Source organism: Chiloscyllium plagiosum, unplaced genomic scaffold, assembly GCF_037043375.1.
Source record: "Chiloscyllium plagiosum isolate Xiang-an unplaced genomic scaffold, Cpla_swu_hap1 HiC_scaffold_3, whole genome shotgun sequence".
Classification (NCBI taxonomy): domain Eukaryota; kingdom Metazoa; phylum Chordata; class Chondrichthyes; order Orectolobiformes; family Hemiscylliidae; genus Chiloscyllium; species Chiloscyllium plagiosum.
In genome coordinates this window covers 122,891,623-122,899,122 of record NW_028270141.1, presented here as the reverse complement: position 1 = coordinate 122,899,122, position 7,500 = coordinate 122,891,623, and the positions used below count along the sequence as shown (strand labels likewise).

At 51.7% G+C, this 7,500-nt stretch overlaps 4 non-coding genes across 4 annotated transcripts; all 4 read right to left on the bottom strand.

Annotated features, from left to right (window-relative positions):
• Positions 1 to 1,498: 1,498 nt before the first annotated feature.
• Positions 1,499 to 1,617, bottom strand: LOC148150723 (5S ribosomal RNA). Its single transcript, XR_015756564.1, has one exon. It is a non-coding gene; the product is annotated as a 5S ribosomal RNA (ribosomal RNA).
• Positions 1,618 to 3,163: 1,546 nt separating this feature from the next.
• On the bottom strand, positions 3,164 to 3,282 carry LOC148150722 (5S ribosomal RNA). The gene has a single exon (XR_015755334.1). It is a non-coding gene; the product is annotated as a 5S ribosomal RNA (ribosomal RNA).
• Positions 3,283 to 4,829: 1,547 nt separating this feature from the next.
• On the bottom strand, positions 4,830 to 4,948 carry LOC148150721 (5S ribosomal RNA). The gene has a single exon (XR_015755403.1). It is a non-coding gene; the product is annotated as a 5S ribosomal RNA (ribosomal RNA).
• A 1,546-nt stretch (positions 4,949 to 6,494) lies between these two features.
• Positions 6,495 to 6,613, bottom strand: LOC148150720 (5S ribosomal RNA). The gene has a single exon (XR_015755379.1). It is a non-coding gene; the product is annotated as a 5S ribosomal RNA (ribosomal RNA).
• Positions 6,614 to 7,500: the final 887 nt, after the last annotated feature.

Here is a 7,500-nt window from a genome sequence, read left to right as displayed (position 1 = left end):
ATTTTCTTTCTTGCTCTTTCTCTTTATCCCCTTTGGCTTTTTTTTCTCTTTTCTCTTTGCTCTTCCTCCTCCGTGCGTGCTTCCCTCCCTCCGTCCCTCCAGCTGCCTTTCAGCCAGCCCTTGCCCACCAGGCTCCTGTAGTCTCCCACATCCCCACACAGGCCAACTGCAAGCCCTCCCCCTGCTTCATAGGGCCGCAGCCTGCATTCTCTCATCCTTCCACACTCCTCCACCCCTCCATTTCGGAATGCCGGGCACTGACCAGTGGGGTACCGCACCGATCAGTACTGGGACCGCAGCTTTTTACAATCTATCTTCAGGATATACAAGATGGTATTAGCAATAACATTCGCAAATTTCATCAGCTGGGTGGCAGGGTGAAATGTGATGAGGATCTTAGGAGATTACAGGGTGACCTGGACAAGTTAGGTGAGTGCTCAGATGCATGGCAGATGCACTTTCACGTGGATAAATGGATCCTTATCCACTTTGGTGGCAAGAACAGGAAGGCAGATTACCACCTAAGTGGAATCAATTTAGGTAAAGGGGCAGTACAGAGAGATCTGGGGGTTCTTGTACACCACTCAATGAAGGTAAGCATGCAGGTACAGCAGGTAGTGAAGAAGGCTAATAGCATGCTGGCCTTCATAACAAGAGGGATTGAGTATAGAAGCAAAGAGGTCCTTCTGCAGCTGTACAGGGCCCTGGTGAGACCACACCTGGAGTACTGTGTGCAGTTCTGGTCTCCAAATTTGAGGAGAGACATTCTGGCTATTGAGGGAATGCAGCGTAGGTTCACGAGGTCAATTCCTGGAATGGCGGGATTACCTTACACTGAAAGACTGGAGCGACTGGGCTTGTGTACCCTTGAGTTTAGAAGACTGAGAGGGGATCTGGTTGAGACATATAAGATGATCAAAGGATTGGACACTCTGGCGGCAGGCAACATGTTTCCGCTGCGGGGTGAGTGCCGAAACAGAGGACACAGCTTAAAAATACGGGGTAGACCATTTAGGACAGAGATGAGGAGAAACTTCTTCACCCAGAGAGTGGTGGCTGTGTGGAATGCTCTGCCCCAGAGGGCAGTGGAGGCCCAGTCTCTGGATTCATTTAAGAAAGCGTTGGATAGAGCTCTCAAGGATAGTGGAATCAAGGGTTATGGAGATAAGGCAGGAACAGGATACTGATTAAGGATGATCAGCCATGATCATATTGAATGGTGGTGCAGGCTGGAAGGGCAGAATGGCCAACTCCTGCACCTATTGTCTATTGTCCGCCTTTCCTGACTGCCACCCGCAGACAGCGTGCAGCCCCAATCCCTTTCTTTCCGCCTTTCTTGCTGATTTTGGCAGCGCTCCGCTCTCCTCCCCTCCGTGTCTCGTGCCTGCAGGAGACTGATGCCAGGCACAGCAGCAGCAGCAAAAATAACCTGCCGCTCCATTGCCTGGCACAAGACAAGTGCAGAGGGGTTGCTTGAGCAGCCACTGCTGGCGGAAAAAGCCTACTGCACCTGGTACTCCCAGGCGGTCTCCCATCCAAGTACTAACCAGGCCTGAGTCTGCTTAGCTTCCGAGATCAGATGAGATCGGGCGTTTTCAGACTAGTATGGCCGTAGGCGCTGGCCCCTGCCTTTTCTCCCTACTTCAAGGCGTGCTGGCCAGCCACATTTTCTTTCTTGCTCTTTCTCTTTATCCCCTTTGGCTTTTTTTTCTCTTTTCTCTTTGCTCTTCCTCCTCCGTGCGTGCTTCCCTCCCTCCGTCCCTCCAGCTGCCTTTCAGCCAGCCCTTGCCCACCAGGCTCCTGTAGTCTCCCACATCCCCACACAGGCCAACTGCAAGCCCTCCCCCTGCTTCATAGGGCCGCAGCCTGCATTCTCTCATCCTTCCACACTCCTCCACCCCTCCATTTCGGAATGCCGGGCACTGACCAGTGGGGTACCGCACGGATCAGTACTGGGACCGCAGCTTTTTACAATCTATCTTCAGGATATACAAGATGGTATTAGCAATAACATTCGCAAATTTCATCAGCTGGGTGGCAGGGTGAAATGTGATGAGGATGTTAGGAGATTACAGGGTGACCTGGACAAGTTAGGTGAGTGCTCAGATGCATGGCAGATGCACTTTCACGTGGATAAATGGATCCTTATCCACTTTGGTGGCAAGAACAGGAAGGCAGATTACCACCTAAGTGGAATCAATTTAGGTAAAGGGGCAGTACAGAGAGATCTGGGGGTTCTTGTACACCACTCAATGAAGGTAAGCATGCAGGTACAGCAAGTAGTGAAGAAGGCTAATAGCATGCTGGCCTTCATAACAAGAGGGATTGAGTATAGAAGCAAAGAGGTCCTTCTGCAGCTGTACAGGGCCCTGGTGAGACCACACCTGGAGTACTGTGTGCAGTTCTGGTCTCCAAATTTGAGGAGAGACATTCTGGCTATTGAGGGAATGCAGCGTAGGTTCACGAGGTCAATTCCTGGAATGGCGGGATTACCTTACACTGAAAGACTGGAGCGACTGGGCTTGTGTACCCTTGAGTTTAGAAGACTGAGAGGGGATCTGGTTGAGACATATAAGATGATCAAAGGATTGGACACTCTGGCGGCAGGCAACATGTTTCCGCTGCGGGGTGAGTGCCGAAACAGAGGACACAGCTTAAAAATACGGGGTAGACCATTTAGGACAGAGATGAGGAGAAACTTCTTCACCCAGAGAGTGGTGGCTGTGTGGAATGCTCTGCCCCAGAGGGCAGTGGAGGCCCAGTCTCTGGATTCATTTAAGAAAGAGTTGGATAGAGTTCTCAAGGATAGTGGAATCAAGGGTTATGGAGATAAGGCAGGAACAGGATACTGATTAAGGATGATCAGCCATGATCATATTGAATGGTGGTGCAGGCTGGAAGGGCAGAATGGCCAACTCCTGCACCTATTGTCTATTGTCCGCCTTTCCTGACTGCCACCCGCAGACAGCGTGCAGCCCCAATCCCTTTCTTTCCGCCTTTCTTGCTGATTTTGGCAGCGCTCCGCTCTCCTCCCCTCCGTGTCTCGTGCCTGCAGGAGACTGATGCCAGGCACAGCAGCAGCAGCAAAAATAACCTGCCGCTCCATTGCCTGGCACAAGACAAGTGCAGAGGGGTGACTTGAGCAGCCACTGCTGGCGGAAAAAGCCTACTGCACCTGGTATTCCCAGGCGGTCTCCCATCCAAGTACTAACCAGGCCTGAGTCTACTTAGCTTCCGAGATCAGACGAGATCGGGCGTTTTCAGACTAGTATGGCCGTAGGCGCTGGCCCCTGCCTTTTCTCCCTACTTCAAGGCGTGCTGGCCAGCCACATTTTCTTTCTTGCTCTTTCTCTTTATCCCCTTTGGCTTTTTTTTCTCTTTTCTCTTTGCTCTTCCTCCTCCGTGCGTGCTTCCCTCCCTCCGTCCCTCCAGCTGCCTTTCAGCCAGCCCTTGCCCACCAGGCTCCTGTAGTCTCCCACATCCCCACACAGGCCAACTGCAAGCCCTCCCCCTGCTTCATAGGGCCGCAGCCTGCATTCTCTCATCCTTCCACACTCCTCCACCCCTCCATTTCGGAATGCCGGGCACTGACCAGTGGGGTACCGCACGGATCAGTACTGGGACCGCAGCTTTTTACAATCTATCTTCAGGATATACAAGATGGTATTAGCAATAACATTCGCAAATTTCATCAGCTGGGTGGCAGGGTGAAATGTGATGAGGATGTTAGGAGATTACAGGGTGACCTGGACAAGTTAGGTGAGTGCTCAGATGCATGGCAGATGCACTTTCACGTGGATAAATGGATCCTTATCCACTTTGGTGGCAAGAACAGGAAGGCAGATTACCACCTAAGTGGAATCAATTTAGGTAAAGGGGCAGTACAGAGAGATCTGGGGGTTCTTGTACACCACTCAATGAAGGTAAGCATGCAGGTACAGCAGGTAGTGAAGAAGGCTAATAGCATGCTGGCCTTCATAACAAGAGGGATTGAGTATAGAAGCAAAGAGGTCCTTCTGCAGCTGTACAGGGCCCTGGTGAGACCACACCTGGAGTACTGTGTGCAGTTCCCGGTCTCCAAATTTGAGGAGAGACATTCTGGCTATTGAGGGAATGCAGCGTAGGTTCACGAGGTCAATTCCTGGAATGGCGGGATTACCTTACACTGAAAGACTGGAGCGACTGGGCTTGTGTACCCTTGAGTTTAGAAGACTGAGAGGGGATCTGGTTGAGACATATAAGATGATCAAAGGATTGGACACTCTGGCGGCAGGCAACATGTTTCCGCTGCGGGGTGAGTGCCGAAACAGAGGACACAGCTTAAAAATACGGGGTAGACCATTTAGGACAGAGATGAGGAGAAACTTCTTCACCCAGAGAGTGGTGGCTGTGTGGAATGCTCTGCCCCAGAGGGCAGTGGAGGCCCAGTCTCTGGATTCATTTAAGAAAGAGTTGGATAGAGCTCTCAAGGATAGTGGAATCAAGGGTTATGGAGATAAGGCAGGAACACGATACTGATTAAGGATGATCAGCCATGATCATATTGAATGGTGGTGCAGGCTGGAAGGGCAGAATGGCCAACTCCTGCACCTATTGTCTATTGTCCGCCTTTCCTGACTGCCACCCGCAGACAGCGTGCAGCCCCAATCCCTTTCTTTCCGCCTTTCTTGCTGATTTTGGCAGCGCTCCGCTCTCCTCCCCTCCGTGTCTCGTGCCTGCAGGAGACTGATGCCAGGCACAGCAGCAGCAGCAAAAATAACCTGCCGCTCCATTGCCTGGCACAAGACAAGTGCAGAGGGGTGACTTGAGCAGCCACTGCTGGCGGAAAAAGCCTACTGCACCTGGTATTCCCAGGCGGTCTCCCATCCAAGTACTAACCAGGCCTGAGTCTGCTTAGCTTCCGAGATCAGACGAGATCGGGCGTTTTCAGACTAGTATGGCCGTAGGCGCTGGCCCCTGCCTTTTCTCCCTACTTCAAGGCGTGCTGGCCAGCCACATTTTCTTTCTTGCTCTTTCTCTTTATCCCCTTTGGCTTTTTTTTCTCTTTTCTCTTTGCTCTTCCTCCTCCGTGCGTGCTTCCCTCCTTCCGTCCCTCCAGCTGCCTTTCAGCCAGCCCTTGCCCACCAGGCTCCTGTAGTCTCCCACATCCCCACACAGGCCAACTGCAAGCCCTCCCCCTGCTTCATAGGGCCGCAGCCTGCATTCTCTCATCCTTCCACACTCCTCCACCCCTCCATTTCGGAATGCCGGGCACTGACCAGTGGGGTACCGCACGGATCAGTACTGGGACCGCAGCTTTTTACAATCTATCTTCAGGATATACAAGATGGTATTAGCAATAACATTCGCAAATTTCATCAGCTGGGTGGCAGGGTGAAATGTGATGAGGATGTTAGGAGATTACAGGGTGACCTGGACAAGTTAGGTGAGTGCTCAGATGCATGGCAGATGCACTTTCACGTGGATAAATGGATCCTTATCCACTTTGGTGGCAAGAACAGGAAGGCAGATTACCACCTAAGTGGAATCAATTTAGGTAAAGGGGCAGTACAGAGAGATCTGGGGGTTCTTGTACACCACTCAATGAAGGTAAGCATGCAGGTACAGCAGGTAGTGAAGAAGGCTAATAGCATGCTGGCCTTCATAACAAGAGGGATTGAGTATAGAGGCAAAGAGGTCCTTCTGCAGCTGTACAGGGCCCTGGTGAGACCACACCTGGAGTACTGTGTGCAGTTCTGGTCTCCAAATTTGAGGAGAGACATTCTGGCTATTGAGGGAATGCAGCGTAGGTTCACGAGGTCAATTCCTGGAATGGCGGGATTACCTTACACTGAAAGACTGGAGCGACTGGGCTTGTGTACCCTTGAGTTTAGAAGACTGAGAGGGGATCTGGTTGAGACATATAAGATGATCAAAGGATTGGACACTCTGGCGGCAGGCAACATGTTTCCGCTGCGGGGTGAGTGCCGAAACAGAGGACACAGCTTAAAAATACGGGGTAGACCATTTAGAACAGAGATGAGGAGAAACTTCTTCACCCAGAGAGTGGTGGCTGTGTGGAATGCTCTGCCCCAGAGGGCAGTGGAGGCCCAGTCTCTGGATTCATTTAAGAAAGAGTTGGATAGAGCTCTCAAGGATAGTGGAATCAAGGGTCATGGAGATAAGGCAGGAACAGGATACTGATTAAGGATGATCAGCCATGATCATATTGAATGGTGGTGCAGGCTGGAAGGGCAGAATGGCCAACTCCTGCACCTATTGTCTATTGTCCGCCTTTCCTGACTGCCACCCGCAGACAGCGTGCAGCCCCAATCCCTTTCTTTCCGCCTTTCTTGCTGATTTTGGCAGCGCTCCGCTCTCCTCCCCTCCGTGTCTCGTGCCTGCAGGAGACTGATGCCAGGCACAGCAGCAGCAGCAAAAATAACCTGCCGCTCCATTGCCTGGCACAAGACAAGTGCAGAGGGGTGACTTGAGCAGCCACTGCTGGCGGAAAAAGCCTACTGCACCTGGTATTCCCAGGCGGTCTCCCATCCAAGTACTAACCAGGCCTGAGTCTGCTTAGCTTCCGAGATCAGACGAGATCGGGCGTTTTCAGACTAGTATGGCCGTAGGCGCTGGCTCCTGCCTTTTCTCCCTACTTCAAGGCGTGCTGGCCAGCCACATTTTCTTTCTTGCTCTTTCTCTTTATCCCCTTTGGCTTTTTTTTCTCTTTTCTCTTTGCTCTTCCTCCTCCGTGCGTGCTTCCCTCCCTCCGTCCCTCCAGCTGCCTTTCAGCCAGCCCTTGCCCACCAGGCTCCTGTAGTCTCCCACATCCCCACACAGGCCAACTGCAAGCCCTCCCCCTGCTTCATAGGGCCGCAGCCTGCATTCTCTCATCCTTCCACACTCCTCCACCCCTCCATTTCGGAATGCCGGGCACTGACCAGTGGGGTACCGCACGGATCAGTACTGGGACCGCAGCTTTTTACAATCTATCTTCAGGATATACAAGATGGTATTAGCAATAACATTCGCAAATTTCATCAGCTGGGTGGCAGGGTGAAATGTGATGAGGATGTTAGGAGATTACAGGGTGACCTGGACAAGTTAGGTGAGTGCTCAGATGCATGGCAGATGCACTTTCACGTGGATAAATGGATCCTTATCCACTTTGGTGGCAAGAACAGGAAGGCAGATTACCACCTAAGTGGAATCAATTTAGGTAAAGGGGCAGTACAGAGAGATCTGGGGGTTCTTGTACACCACTCAATGAAGGTAAGCATGCAGGTACAGCAGGTAGTGAAGAAGGCTAATAGCATGCTGGCCTTCATAACAAGAGGGATTGAGTATAGAAGCAAAGAGGTCCTTCTGCAGCTGTACAGGGCCCTGGTGAGACCACACCTGGAGTACTGTGTGCAGTTCTGGTCTCCAAATTTGAGGAGAGACATTCTGGCTATTGAGGGAATGCAGCGTAGGTTCACGAGGTCAATTCCTGGAATGGCGGGATTACCTTACACTGAA